We start from the raw sequence: 16,878 nt of genomic DNA, 5'->3' as shown, positions 1-16,878 counted from the left end.
AACTTCATGCATCCTTAAGGAATAAAAGAATATGAATACTATCGAATGAATGAGAAATATATATAAAAGTTTTTATGAACAGAATTGGTTTCAAAAGTTTTGAGCATTTTTCCATTTTCAACGTGAATACTATTTGAAAAACATTATAGAATTGAGTATGTATAATTTATTGTTCATCCAGCCATCAGACAAACATTGAATTAATCTCTCCTTAAAAAATATCGGCACATCCCTAGTCGATGTTGAAACAATACTTTTGACACCTAAAATAGAACAAACTGATTAGAGTTTTAATAGGGAGTTTTTTAAAATTAATAATATTAAAACACTAAAATAGCTGAACCTTATATGACGTTTAACATTAAAAATGTTTTGTACTTATATAATAAATAAAAAAAACGTAGTTAAATAATATACCACATATATCAGTAAACCTGCTAAATCAATCTTCCTCTAATCCCTGAGTCTTCAGTTACACACATTTAATAGTTTAACAGAATTTGCGTGAAAGCATCCATGCAACCTTTTGCTTCATTTATTCTACAAAAGATGAACTTTCATGCCTGCGTGTGCCGTCAATAAACAGCTCTTGTAATCTCACGCTTCATAGTGTGTACAGAAATGATTATGTGACGAGTCTTAATTGAAAGACCGCAGCCTGAAGTCAAGCATTCCTATCAAAGATGGGGTCAATTAGGCCTCTGAATCAGCCGGGCCCTGAGGCCTATAGCGATTGATAATGCCTGCTGTTTGCTTTAGAATGTGGAACAGCAGCGCGGGAAAACATTTTTTAATCTGCTGCGGAGCGAATAAGCTCAAATCCTTTTATCAGCAAAACAACCAGCGCCTCTTCCTAACACAGAGAATTTTCACAAAAACTCGGCCTGGAAAACAATAAAAAACTCAAAAAAAGCTAAGAACAAACGTACATACTCTAGAGAGCAGATAAAAGGAGGGACGGAAAAAGAGAGAGGAGCGAGTGATAAAGCCCCAAGCCCCTGTTTGTGCACTGCTCTAGATGTGGCCATCGGGGGCACTTCCGCAAACATCGCAGAGTAAACAGAGGATGCCAAATCCACCTTTATTTTTGCCAAACTTATGCAACTCTTTAAATTGTGCTGATGGACTGTATTGCAACTGAATTGGAGCTGGGTGGGCCTTGCTGTCCCGCTATGGAGGTTGCATAACATCCTGTACAAAGGAGAGACTGGGTCCAAACTCATCGCGAGGTACGGACACTGAAAACGACACACGCTGCTCCGAAGACCAAAGCTGCTTTAGCGTCCTATGGCTGCTCACACTTCAGCTTCTACCACCAAACAATGGGTTTTCACTGGGGCAGGGGCCGTGCAGAACTGCGAAAGTCTTACACAAGGCTGTTTGTGTGCACGAGTGCGTGCGCCTGGGTGACACTGGAGAGGCTGTTATGGGTGTCGGGTGGAAAAGGCCAGTCGGGTGAGTTTCCCCCACTCTGGCCTTTTGTCACAAGTGGTTTTTAATTAGGTGCATTATAGCGTGCGGGTGTGAATTGTCCCTTCCTTCGGCCGTTTCAAACAGATGGAAGATCAAGCGCATAAGCACGCAGGCTATATTTGGCATCCGCTTCGTGTTGATTCGGTGACGGAGGACCACGGAGGCTATAAATACCCTAAAGAGGAGAGGGTGTGAGAGAAAGACGGAGCGACTGGATGGATGGATTCATTCAAAGCTGGGCGTCCTGCCTGCTCGGCCGACCAACGGAAGTTGCTCGTTTGCACGGAGAGAGTCGAGCTGTTATTTAAGGGATAGTCGCCCAAAAATAAAAATGTATTTTTAAAAAACCCTTTCTCACCCTCAACCCATTAGCAAACAGAATTGGAAAAATAATGACTGGATTGTGATGCTTTGGTTGGATAAACAGACGTTATGCCCCAAACTCATGCCACTGGTTGAGCCAACGTTCGATAATGTAACAATTTTGTGCACAATGAATGAAAACGGCTATATATGGGCATATCTGAGTTTGATTGAAGTTATACAGAATATTTTAATGTTTTAAGGGATTTTAACTGTTTCAACAGTTTACTCTGTTACCGTTAACTGTTAATTAGACCTAATAACTAAAACTCTTAACAATCATTGTCAGCAGCTGAATAAGCAGAATATGTAAAATGTAAGTAAATTAAAGATGGAATATTATATAAACTATATTAGATGAAATACTTTAAATTAAAAAAAAAATGAAAATTAGAACTGAATCAACTGAAATTAAAAATTAAAAAGTTTAAAATGACTAAAATTAAAACTGAAATAAAATAAATGAAAGCTATATGGAAATAAAAACATATAAATGACAAAAGCACAAAATTTAAAAAAAGTTAATTAAAAATAAATACCAAATAGTATATAAATAATACTAAAATAACCTATTACCCTATTTTTTTGTGCTCTATATGACCCGATCTGGGTATTTTTCTAACAGTTTGAACAACAAAAACCACAGGAATCTGATTTTTTTAAACTATGATTTGGCCCTTCCATATACTAAATACAGGTTGATGTTTTGCAATGCAATCTCAGTCTAAGGTGGTCATGTCGTAATTCATGCGACTTTCACGTCACTCTAAATCAACATTCGTCACAGATCCGCATGACAGGACTCAATCCACAGATTTCACTTACAAGTAGTTCTTTCGTCAGTTGGTTAATATATATAGGTACAGTGAGGTGTAAGTGACTCAAGTGACAGCTCTATAACAAACAAAACTTTAACGAAAACTCTAAAACTATTCCTAATTCCTCATCTTTATCCTCCCTTATTGCCTTTGCCACAAATTTGTAGCTTCCTTGCACATAGCAGGTCAGTTTGGCAATGTGATCAGTTCATACCGAATCTGATATCGGCCTGCAACATTTTTAAAATAATGTAGAACAGCTAAAAATCGTTTAAATTAGATCAGAGCACAAATCAGAACAGGGCAAAGCTTGCAGTGAGAACATAGCCACAGAGACACATCATTACACTTGATAGCGTCGCTTTCCATGCCAAAAATTGTGAAACGATTTTCTCGAACTGTCAGCTCATTAGTTCTATATTGAGCAAACGAGATGTGGAAGAACATCCAATGGCAGCCAAACTTTTATTTTTATCCCTTATAACGGATACCAAATTCATTAACTACAACTCTTTTTTTTTGATACACGGAACACCTTTCATGCATTCCCTATTACTTTGTGCACGTTCAGTAGAGCCTAGTGTAACAGAGCACAACTAGACCCACCTCCAGCATCATTGGTCCAAGGGCATCTTTGTCAATAACACTTTTGCCTGTTGACACACATCAGCCTTCTGCACATTCGCCTCATTGGCTGCACAGCTTTTTCTGCAGAGGAAGAAGAAAATAGATCCAACACCCAGTACAGAACATCAACACCCCCGCCACATACTTTGCTATGTTTAAAAAGCAAGCAGTGAATAACTATACTCATTTCTGGATCATATATTGAAAAGGGAATCATATCGCTGTCTTTTGATTATGGTGGGTGCACATGAAAAAAAAAGTGCTAAAAATGTTATTGCATGGCAAAATAAATTTTCCACATTTTGTGTCAGAACAAGTCTAAAATATTATTCATGTTGGTGAATTGCCAGTATATAAAATCAAATTATTTGATTTTTATGCAGAAAAACGCTATTACATTGGTCTCAGAATATATTGGGAAGCACAAAAGCAAGAAAACGGGGGAAAATCTTCCCAGAATGTCTGGTTTATGGACGTTAACAAAAATGTTGAAGTAAAATTAGACTTTGAAATTCAACAGTATGTTATTTGTTATTAAATGTCTCCGTCTAAATTATTTAAATCTGTACATTGCTCAAATTGTTTCCAATGATTCAATTAACCCTTTGTCACCCTTTTAAGAAGGTCATATTTCTATTGCCTTTAGTTATAGATGCTCTCTTCTAATTTGAGTTGATAGCAGACATCCTGGAATATAATTAGGCACATTTGTTTTACCTCATTCTCCTTTCTCCTTGAATAAAGGTCAAGTTAAGCAAAAATTGGCACTGCTTACCCTCTCTCCCCTACTAAGTGAATACGGTTAATTTGGTCAGAAACTCAGTCCGGGTGGAAACATCAACATTTCCATAAAAACCTAAAACCCTTCATAGATCCTGCAGAGTTTAAGTGTTTTATTTTCAAATAACATTAAAAACACTTCATGTGGTCCTGCTAGCTTGAGGATTAGCATTCTTTAAAGGGCAGTTCTCTCTCTCTGCTCACTAAAGCGTTAATTCATACTGACACTGCACCTTTTTAAACCCTTTCTCACTCTTTCATTCTCCCCGTGCGCTTGTTGAGACATGTTGTTATGGAACACATCCGGGACCTTACCCCAGCGTGAGACGAAGCTGTCAGGCTAAATGTGTGCATGTGAAGCCCTCACATAACAGCCTTTGCAGCCAACAGCCCGGCATGAATGGAACCGTTCAATACCACATGCCCCACACACAGACTCCAAACAAACCATTATATAAGAATGGAGAACCATTCTCTCCAACAAAGTGGGCAAGATTTGTAAACAACATCGCCTGCAAAACCAAAGCACTTTTGATGGAGCTAAATCTAGAAAAACTGGGAATCCTTGGGTCTATTTTATCACAAATAACAACAACAACACTAATAATAAAATTTATACTATATTTTTATTTCCCTTATTTTTGGGTTAATATTTTTGCAAAGCTTTAACTAAATATTATGCAAAAAAAAAGAAAAATTTTTTTATGATAGTAACAGAAAATCCTTTTGTTTTTTTTTGTAAAGAAAAAAAAACCATGTTTTATTGTAAATTTGAACATTTTTATTATTATTTTAATTATTACATTAAGTCACAATGTCAAGAAAAAAACGTAAATATTATAATAATGACATTAATTTATTCTTTTTGAGGTGATATATGACCCAGAGATTAAAAAAAAAATGCTAAAAAAGTCTCTATAAATCTCTAAAATTTTACGATAATTGAAATATAGTAAAAATAAAATATAAATACTAGATGACAAATTAAAAAAAAAATCCTTTGCAACTGAAATAAGTGCAAGTACAAAAATTATGAAAAAAAAAATAATAATAATAATTAAATAGGGTTAACATAACAAATGAACATAATCAAATTAGCAAACGCGACCCAAAATAAATTAAAATATATGAATAAAAGAAATGCTAATTAAAAACTACTACAGACAACACTAAAATATCACTAACATTTTTGCCGCCGTGAAACATCCTCAATCCCACAATACCCCAGACCATTCTAACTTCCTGTCTGTTCCCATCCATTAAAGAGAGTGGTCGGGATCATCAGTGGATGCAGTGGTCTCGCAGAGGACACGATAGAGAGGCAAACTGTGCTGGCATGATGGGTAGCCATATGGCAAAGAGAGAGGGGCCATCCATCAGCCTCCCCCTCAGACGTTCTGGGATGCTCCAAACTGCCTTCCCGTATAGGGGTGTGTGTGGGGTGTGGTCTGGGAGACATACGCATGCGTACCCTCCTGATGATGAGTGGATGTGAGCGTGTTGTGTGTCGCAGGTCTTTGCGGTCCCCAGCAGGGACTGGTAAACCAGCACAGCTGCACCAGAGGTCCGGTGATAACTCATTCCCTCTCTCATTTCAAACTCGGCTCCAAAACCAGCAGGCCCTTTCCGTCAGCCAATCCCCATCAAACAGGAAAAAAAGGCAGTGTTATCTCCAAAAGAATGTGAATCAGGCCATATCATTCCTTCAACAGCAGATGGAGTTTCTGAGGCCTTTTAGAATCTGCCTATCATTCAAAATTCAAAGCCACGCCAGATTTGCTCTCGCCCAACAGTGCACAACCGATTTGGTACAGGTAATGACTCCCCATGGGAGAATTGATCCTATCTCTTTCATCTACGGGTGTTGTTTAGTCCTAATTTATAACGTGACTCACAATGAACAAATTAAACGGTAATTAAAACTAATCCAGTTTTAATCTCCATTTTGGGATTTTAAATTTGTAGCAAAATAAACTTCAAGATTAACAATATTTCTTTACGGGGAAATGCCAAACAGTTTGTTTTCTAGCAAAGGGGAAAGGGGAAACTGTTTACTGCGCATTTTAAATGTCGTGCCTGTAGGTAGTAGCATTATGCACACCTTATTAGTGCTCAAGATATGCACCATTTATACGGGAAACAAACTCTATCACAACTTTGGAAAGGTTGCTTATTTTGCTAGTCAGTGGGATTAAGTATTCAAAAAAAACCTACCCTAACACTCTAACAACACCTGACAACAATTTTCGCAGATTCATTAGACTTTCAAAATGTACACAGTTTTGGAAAAGGGACCTTTTCAAATAAAAATTATTTTTGTGGAACCCCAAAAAATAATTAGGAAGTTGACAGTTTAGTTGCCCATTTTCTTTTTACTTTGGAAAAAAAACATCATTGGAAAGTGAACAGTGACTGAAGTTTCTGTCACATTTACTGTTTTCAATGAATTTTGCAATCAGAACCTGTCACTTCAAAAGGAATTCACACAATTTGGAAACTTGCATGGAAGGGGAAATATTCTCCACACAGATTTAACACGGATTCAAGTTGGCCGTAACTACTTGCAATAGACAGTGGGCAATTTTTACCTGCAAACTTCACCAAATTTCCACAATTGCGACCACATTTTGAGGCATCAGTTTTTTATATTTTGCTAACATTTCCTTTTGTGTTAGAAATGATCATAAAGGTTTTGAGTTAGGAAAATAATGGCAACTTTTTTTGGTGAAGTATACCTTTATGCTAAACGTTCATCATTATCGGTTCAATGAGCATTAAAGGGATAGTTCACCCAAAAATTATAATTCTTCATTAATTACTCCACTTATGTCGTTCCAAAACCCCCTAAGACCTTTGTTCATTCCCTTTGGAACACAAATAAGATATTTTTTTAAAGAAGTCCAAGAGCTTTTTTTCCTGCATAGACCAGCAATGCAACTACCACTTCAAGTCCCAGAAAGGTAGTAAGGACATCCATAAAATAGTCCATGTGACATCAGTGGTTCAACCTAATTTTATGAAGCTACAAGAATACTTTATGTGTGCAAAGAAAACAAAAACAACAACTTAATTCAACAATTTCTTCTCTTCTAAGGACATCATTAAAATAGTCTTCATAAATTATGGTGACCACTGATGTCACAGAACTATTTTAACATGTCCTTATACCTTTCTGGACCCTGAACGTGTCAGCTGCATGCTGCCTATGCAGGATCATAAAGCTCTCAGAATTTCATCAAAATATCTTAATTTGGGTTGAAGAACAAGGTCTTAGGGTTTGGAATGAATTAGGGTGAGTAATTAATGACAGAATTTCATTTTAAATGAACTCTCCCTTTAAAACAATAAATTTATGGAAATCCTTTTGTACGCTTATGTGTGATGCTGTGGCTGTTGGCATCGAGCGTAGTGGAGGGGAGGTGAAGGAGGGTACGGGCGATGCAGCAGACGGCGCATCGCTGTTAGAGCTTTTCACGTATTGCTCAGAATTACATAACCCCGAGCTCAGTACATCAACAATCTCCATCACCGCCCAGTCAGAATCAATGCAGATACACCACACAGGTCAAAACAGCACCCAGTCTGAACTACTGAAAACAACACAGATGATAATTTGAAACAGAAAAAAAACAGCAGGAACAAACCATTCTTATGATTTATATAAATTTTTATCCCGTCTATATTTATGATTGTGCCATAAGAATTTCCAGGAGTTTATTCAAGAAGTTTCTATCACGAAAGAGCAAGGATGAATATATGATATCCCTCAAAAGGGAGGGACCTCGAGGTACAATTAGGGTTCTTCTCAAGTTTTTGATATAATCTGGTATAATGTTTCCAAAATTATTAGCATAACTAAAATCATAACATGTTAACAAGCACTGCACCTGAATCCAAATCTTGCAGCTAATGATTTTGACAACAAAGAAACGTAAATGAGTCTTAAGTCAAACATCCCTAACTCAAGGTAACTTTAAAATAAAATACAAATGCAGAAAAATAATGAAGCTGTGACTTCTAATTAAATCTTGTGTTTGGTTTCTGTATTTTTTCTTAATGCAGTGAGAAATTACAGGTACATCAGTGACAGTTTGCTGTTAGCATGATGCTAATCTATAGGCTCCTGCTAAAGCCAATCTGAATCGATGGTGATTTTTACAAGTTCTTTTCAAGATCTCTACACGGTCAATATTTTCCTAGACAACCTTTCAAGCCTACATGTGTCTTGTGTTAGCTGCTAAACTTCTAGCATAAGCAAAGCCTCACTATGCTAAGCTCACTGAATGTAACATTTTTCAGCATCAAGCCTCAGGGTTTATACTTTAATTGAAGATCAATAGGACAAGTAAAAATAAGTTCAAAGTAAGTGCTTTGGTTTTCTTCCCTTGCTCTTTAATTTGAAAATCTGTTTAAGGTTTCCTTTGGATTCACATTTGTCGGGCTTAAATTTGAAGTTGTCGAATCACTGAAGTTTGAAAAATCAGCTCTCGACCCTCTATGTATTTATTTATTTTCCCCGGTTCGTTTCTCAGTGCTTGTTGGGGACTGTGAAGAGAAACAAAAAAAATTCAACAAAAGAGCAAAGTAAAAAATTTGTCTTTTAAAAATCAGTACTGTTAAAGATGTTTTGGAAAAATAAATTGCTTCCTCTTTTTCGGTTTTTTTGGGTTATTTTTTTAAAGGGAAAGGAAAAAAAAAAAAAATGTGAAAAATTTTTAGTATTTTTACTCTCAACATAAAAATTTTTTGTAAAAATTAAAATTTTTTTAACAATAAACAAGAAAAAATTTTACTTTCTGAAAAAAAAAAAAAAAATTTGAAAATCGGGGGCTGCACTTTCTTTCACTCTTTTTATTATTTTAAAAATTGTACACATACTTAGGGTGTCTCGGACAAAAAAAACCCTTTTAAGGGTGCCATTAAAAAACATTTTTCGGGTATAACTTCAAAAACCTGAAAATGTAAATTCAAAAATATGAAATTTTGATATTCCTAACAAATATGCTTTAGGGTCTTGGGAAAAAACTCCTCAAAAAAAAAAATCCCACCTTAAAAAAAAATAAAAGAGCAAAACCCTTTATGCATTGTGTTTAACACAAAAAATACAAAAAAAGTTTCCGAGCTTTTCTGTACAACCTTAAACAATTGTTTTTTCAATTTGGCCTGATCTTCAGCTTTGCAGAAAATTTTGTCATAAAGAGGCATGCAAGCTCCTTCCCGTGAAAAGAATTATACGATGATGTTTTTTGACTCAGTGGAAAAAGGGTTTATATAGAAAACCCGTATTATCTAGGCTGAGCTCCCCGGTGGGGGGCCCGCTCAAATTTGCAGTTTAGCATTTTACAAGAAAGGAAATTCACTCCGCTATAAAACAAACTAAAAATTGGATTTCAACGAAGCAGTTTTCAGAGTTCATTCCTGCTGTTCATTGTTCTGGTTTGCGTGCTGGCTAGGTGAAGTCCGGGCCCGGGGTTAGGGCCGGTTTAGCCCCTGACCTGGCGGTCCCCAGGGTTTTTTTTTTTTTTTTACAGCACTCATTCTCAATGCATTCACCCGTTGGAGGGAAAAATCAACGAAACGTTTAAAAAAATGCTCAAAGGACTCATCCCCTTTGGTAGGGACAAATGAACCACTTATTTTTTATTTAATTCCTGTAGCATTTAAATAGGTGGACCAAAAAAAAAGGCATTTATGAAATGATCTCCCGAAAGGTTTAAAACAACACCTGTAAAATATTTTTTGCGCGTTTAGAAAAACCGTAGATAGGGGCCCTTTTTAAAAGTTCAAAAATGCAGTTAAACATCATAGAATAAATTTAGCCCGATGTTTGCAAAAAGCTCTTCTGGAGTTTTATGTGGTCTACCCTCATTTAGGGATTGAGTTTAAATAACTCTGTAAGGGATTTCTAAAGGGTTTTAAAAATGTTTTTTTTTCATTTTGGTTCACTGTGAATGCCTGAAAAAAATCTTTGGGAGCTTTTTTTTTCAAAAACCTCAAAAAAAAATGACTCAAATTTAAAACGGTCTTTAAAATCTCTTTCAAAGGACGAAAATTAATTACTAATTAGGAAAAATTTTAAACGAGAAGGTTAGGTGGGGAAGGGCATTTCTGAAAATTGGGGTTTATGCGGAAAGGGGTAAGGAGGGCCCCGGAAATGAAAAAAAGAAAATGGAGCAAAGAGGATTCAATTATATTTATTGAAACCAATGGGTGGCCCCCTGAGGCTTGACGGAAAAGAGAAAAGTGGAGTATCACTTACAGTAGTGAGTGGTGAGAAATAAAGTAAGGGGGGTCAGCGAGGTGAGAGAGCACAATGTGCTGTATACCCTTGAACTGTGAGGCATGCAAATTTTCATTTAACAAAGTCCAACAGTACCAGACACAAGCACAGCCATTTATCTTTCCAACACATCCTACAATATGTAGTTTCACTTTCTATTCATATTTGTGTGCCTTATAGAACCAGGCTTGAACGGAAATTGGGAATTCCCCTGCGAGAGAGAAAGAAACTAGTACATTTCATCATCTAGTACTGTTTCCCGATATGATGAACGAGGGAGAAGAAAGAAATGTTGTCCCATCACAAGGGGAGAAAATGAAGCAATATTAAAATTATTGAATGAGGACATTTTTAATCATAGTGTGGCAACTTTAAAGGCACAAATGACTGTAAAAGCAACTTAAAAGAATATCAAACTTTAAAAAGATAGGCAATGAAAAATGCTGAAATTTGAAACGTTACTGTTTAATAATATTTTATATACTAATAATAATTTATAGTAAATACTACATATTATGTATCTAACATTATATAAGTGTGGGGGAAAACTGCCAAACCAAATTTTTCGCAGTTCTGTCAGAATAAAAAGATTAAAAAACAGCATTTGCTTGACATAGAACTCATTAAAATTTACAAATATCTTTGCTGTTCATGTATAATATAAATATAATAGATCTAATATACTATATATATATCTATAACATAATTTCGTACATATAAAAAAGAAAGAAAAATGTGCATGCAAAGTTTGGATCTCATTAGGAGTTTGTGGACTAGTTTTTTTGGACATAAAATAGGGACTGTTAATGTAATGGAAAATGTTTTCAACACGGTTGCAGCCTCATGGGTAAATTTGTTGGAACATGCCTTCAGGGTTCCAATAAACCATATCTAAAATAGGCATTATTTGGGCTAATTTATTACAATTGAAAAATGGCAAGAGACCTTATTTTAAAAAGGTGCCATTATGATAATTGTCACGTTGCAATTTAAGCATTATCTACTCACACGCATTGTTAGATTTCGTTTACTAGATTTCCCATTTTCGAAGCCAAACACAGGAGTCCGGAAAAAAAAAAGCTAATTGGAAAGTACAAACTAATTATATTACGTTAACAAAAAACAGGCACGGGTCAGAGTGTTGATGAGACATGTTGTGAATTTGGCGCTAATTAAAAACACTCAGGCAGTGGAGGTTAATGAAAACACCAACTCATCCCCTTCTCCATCTCTCCTCATGGATTCATCTGCAGTGTTTGGGAAAGCACGGCGGACAGACACCCGGGCCAGCACACGAGGGTTAAGGCCAAATGACGCACACACATTGCCTTACGTAATTTGCAGCCTCACTGTAGGCCGGGCTGGGGAGTCAGACCCAGAGTGAATGGAGCGCTGGTATTGAATCCCTGGCTGGATTGCAGTGCCCTACTTAAACTTATGACAGAGGAAGGCCAATCACACAGCTCTGGGGGACGATGGCCGATGCTACAGACACTGGCACCAGATTTTAAATAGAGAAAAAAGAGAAAGATTCTTGTCAGACAGCGTTAACCTTAGGTTGAGGAGACCTTCATCAGCCAGACATCTGAATCGTAACATTACGTAAATGCCTTCTGTCAATCATGGGGCCCTTTCTGGTCATCTTGATGACAAACGGTTTCTTAATGTCACAGCCTAGAAGGTTTTACGTGGCCACCTGGAAAGCGGACAGACACCACTGAGAAGTTGAATGTCATTAGATAATGTCCAGTTAACCTAACTTTGTTACTGGTGCCACCAATTTCATCTGGCAGAGAGTTTTCTAGAGATCAATGACATGGCATAGTGTGAATTAATCTATGGCTGCCACCAACTAAAGATTTTTGTCGAATAGTTTTATTACAAATCAGGACAGTATTTGAATGGGTTAGATTTAAAAAGTAGACATTTCAAAGGTTCTATAGGAATTATTTCTCAAATCCTGTAAGACAGAAAGCATAGTATGCTGAGTTTCAGTGAATTTCATGGAGACTGAGGATGGTAAAAAGTGCATTCGATTTGTCTGTATTTGTGAGTGACCACTTTTCACAGTTTCGAATGATTTGCATCCTACCTATTATTTGTATGCAATGAACAAAAATGATGGAGTATTTTAAGTTCCGCTGTTATCAGGAAAACAAATGCAAGTGATCTCACTGGCGCATCACTATTATGAGTAGGAGCGCTAATAGCATACACTAGCACAAACATAGATATGGCCTAATCGCGCACATTTCTCAAGGTTACGTTAGATTGGTGAAAACAAAGGCTGTGTAAAGTTGCTACATGTTTCCGTTTCAAATGAAAGCCATATTTGAGGTTCAATGGAATGGTACTGGATTTCCTGCTCAATATACTTAATTACCTCAAGAACAAGCCGTTAAGGATCTGTCCTCATGGACAGTTTTTGTTTTACTGTGACGGCTGATACAGTTTTGGTTGACCTGAAACCCAAACTATACCTTCGGTTTTTTTACGTGTACGTGAAGGTTCCACGTACACCAACGCATTGGCGCAAATGGCCGTGTTCTTAATGGCACCCTACACCCACCCTAATTGTTTTCCACTGAGTTCCACTTTCGTGACGTTAAGTGCGCAAGAGTGGGCTCTCGTCACGCAACCTCTTGAATGCTAAAATGATGAATGGGACACCCTATGGTTTCCGTGGACTTAACGGACACACTCAGCGTCCTTGTAACTAAGTCCTCAAGACCGAAAGTCCACATGAAGTGTGCCATTTGGGACAGGGCCGATTTCGTCCCCAGAATAGTACATGCATACTGATGTGCAAACAACGTTGTACTTGCAGGTTGAACATCGCGCAACTGAATTTGTTTTTTGGCACTAATCAGTTCTTCCACAAGGTGGCAACACTGGCCCAGGCCCTTGTTTCACAGTACAAATTAAACTAAGAGCACGGAACAAACAACAAAATACTGGAATCGGTCAAGAACAACAGATACCCTCACTAAACTTGTATTATGAAGACAGCTGCAACTGTCCCCCCTTCTTTTGAGTCCCCCCCCCCTCTGTTGAGTTCAACAGAAAAAAAGAACCTGAAAAACAGGTGTTTTATAATTTGAGGGTGAGTAAATGATTACAGAATTTTCATTTTTGGGGTGAACTAACCCTTTAAGCCATTTATCTTGTTAACTAACATTTAGTGCTAGTTCTATTTGGGGGCCAGCCCTAGTATTATCAAAGGGCACAATCTGAAAGAAGAAATATTTAGCAAGTTAAATATCTGGACAAGAGGAATTAATTTTGCAGTGTGAAATGTTGTTTTGACTGGAAATGACATCAGCAATGAACCTATAGCCAAGAGAGAGAGCAAGATGACAGGTGCAAGAGGGAAATTTCAGAGAAAGCAGGCGATCCAATGACTTTGAAAACCATGTAGTGTAAACCCAGCATTAGTGAATGCTAAAATAGAAAACTATGAGTATCTTTGGCATTCATGGTAATGGATAATCCTACAGTTTCACTCTCACACCATATGAAACACTCATGCGTGTCCAGCTGGTCAGGTGGCCAGTTTTTCTTCATACCAGACACCAGCCACTTCAACCTCTACAGCCTTACTATATATAACTAGCTCTACTCAGTCGTGTGACATATAGTTTCAATCAATTGTTAATATCAGCTTCTCAGAGGCTGTGGGGACTTTCACGGCAGTAAGGTAGGTGTTTTCGGACTGAAACCACAGGACAATCGACGTAATGAGAGGGGGTCGGAGCGTCAGAAGTGGTAGCTAGTGATTACAGAGGCGTCTTTGAAATGCTATAAGCTTTTCCCTGCTAACCGACACCAATCCGATTGGCTGCAGAGGATTTGAACACAGGATGGAGGGGAACCAAAGTGACAAAATATTAAGAACACCAAATATTGGATACAATATAAGCAAACGCCAAGCAGCTTTTTCATAGATGTTTGGAAATCCAAAGATTGCATTGTATGGTGGGAAAATCAAAAATTCTTATATTACAATTTTATAGGTTAAATGTAAACAGTTTTAAGACCCGTCTGTGGTACCAGTATTACAGAGCAGGTGATTTCAATTAAGGAGATGATACTAATGCAATACTGGCAAGACAGGTTAAAAAGGAAACCTTCAAATAAAAAATATAAACAAACTAAAATAAACCTGACAATAAAACTAAAACTAAAAACCAATACAGAACAAAAAAACTGAAACACTCAAAGAAACACACAAAATGAAACTAACAAAAACAAATTAATCAAAACAAACACACTAAACTAACAACAAAACAAAAGGTATTAAACAAGCAAACCAAAAAGGGGGCAAACCGAAATAGAATGGAATCTCTACAGCTAGTTAACGGCAAACAACAAAATAAAACTGCCAAAAATTACTAAACTACAATAAAAAAGATATATAAATAAACTATGACCAAAAACTAACTGAAACAAAACTAAAATGAAACAACATTAAATGAAGTTAAAAAAAAAAAGAAAGAGATAAAAAATTACTTAAAACAAAACTTAGAAGAAATGTGAAACTTACACTAATACACAAAATAAATAAAATAAAATAAAAACAAACCAAACAAAGTGGGACAACACCAGACTGTATTTGCGGCCTTTGCTGTCAACAACAAAAATATTTTGATACGGATTGTTTTTTTCTCCGTTTATATGCAATTGGAAGTAGCTCCCCCCCTGTCCGGATTGTACACATTTACATTGTTAGTTGCATTTGTCCTGTTGTCTGGGATCAGACCAGCAAGCCATTTCTGGGCACTGACCCACTATTTGAAGATCCACCGTCATAAATCACACTCAGAAACACCTTTTAATACTGTGTTGATAACAATCGCTTCTCGAGATCTTTGCAGATACTCTAATATGTTTATATTATCGGAAATGCTACACTAGGGTTCAAGGGTCTATCTGAATGGGCGTTTTACAGAGCATGCCAACAGCCGCCAGGCTAGGAGGACACAGTAATGAAACCACAGGCTAGAAGTGACTGACGATAAGATCTCTTACTTCTCTAGGCGTGCTTGAAAAGGAAAGAGGAGCATTCTTCCTTTTCTTTTCCTCCCTTAAGTTAGAAGCAATTACGTTTTCTTAATGGGTTGTTGATCATATTCTCTTTGATAATGCAAGTAAAAAATTATGTAAAACAGAGTAAAATGGTACGGTACTCTGTACACTGGTGCCAGACTGCTCTTGACAGGTTTACAGTTAGCAGATGTCCCGCAAGCTGCGTGCATCACCCACATACACTGAAGAATGAGTCAGAGATGTTCGTGTCCCCTAAGGCAGGGGGGGACAGTCAGAGGTGTCTGATATCCAGATACCCCACACAGAACTCCATGATGACTAGTTGTATGGTGACCGCTTGTGTTAAAACTCCCGGTGAGAGATCACATGTGTCTAATAAACCTCACTGCTCTAAATATATGCATGCACAGAAATATTTGCAATCTGCTGAGAAATAAAAGCAGTATTATTTAGACATATAGTATGATAATACATAGTACATAGTAGTATTATCATAATAAATAAGAAAAATCAGGGATGTCCGATATTATAATTCTGTCCATCATTGATGAGATTGATGACCTGATAATCGATAAATGCCAGATTCAAATTGTATACTATTTTGCATAAATACTACGGTATTATACAATTTGCATCCTTTTAAATGCTATAAGAGAATTAAGGCAGCTAACTCCTCAACCGCTAATGCTACATACTACGCTTTATAAAAAAACAGAGTAAAAATGACTCAACAGTCCAATCAAAAACGCATCTTTTACTGTTTAAACACAGGTTCAAATCATGAAACAGGCTCGCTTGTTTAATATTAATAAATGATTCATAAAGGCGGGCCACAATCAGCTACTTTAACCTAGTTACGTTTTGCTAATTAGAGCCACACAAACAGTTCGGCATGAATGTTAGCATGACCAGCTTCTGGAAAGCCCTGCGCTTTAAGCAGGTCGCAGCTGGTGCAGCAAACAGGGCATAGCCCACGACAAGGCGGGGAGGCACTGATATGGAGCATTAATTATTTACAGCAGTCGGGAAGGAGAGGGCCAGTCAGTCAGGCAGACTCTGAACAGCCTGCTGCTGTTCCACGCTCCAACATGAGCCGTGTCAGACCTCCACTAATCAACAGCACTGCGGAGGCACAGAGAGATAATGAGGGACACTGACACATTTCTCAATCATTCACTCCCATTAGCAGCTCTAGAGTATGTAAAGATGCAAATGATAAGTGTTAGTGGACGTACAACAGAGGAATTTACTCTGGGCGGAACGATTGGGGGTGGTTCTAAAATCATGCCCGCCCCCACCACATCTCCATGCACTGTAACAGACCTTAGTGGGGTAGATGGCCTAGATAATTTGATGTGAACGGAAATTAGGCTATCAAGTATCCAGCCAATTACACATTAAAAATACATCTTTTTGTCCACTGGAAATTTGTGGGAAGACACATTTTAGTAGTTTCTCAGCTGAACGATTGACAACAAGGTGGATCACTGA

At 37.2% G+C, this 16,878-nt stretch overlaps 1 pseudogene; it reads right to left on the bottom strand.

Moving 5' to 3' along the window:
* LOC109050210 overlaps window positions 1-16,878 on the bottom strand; it is a 90,724-nt pseudogene that overhangs the window by 39,683 nt on the left and 34,163 nt on the right.

This window comes from Cyprinus carpio, unplaced genomic scaffold (assembly GCF_018340385.1).
Source record: "Cyprinus carpio isolate SPL01 unplaced genomic scaffold, ASM1834038v1 S000006820, whole genome shotgun sequence".
Taxonomy (NCBI): Eukaryota; Metazoa; Chordata; class Actinopteri; order Cypriniformes; family Cyprinidae; genus Cyprinus; species Cyprinus carpio.
Note: the sequence above shows the minus strand (reverse complement) of the source record. Positions and strands in the feature narration are given on the sequence as shown.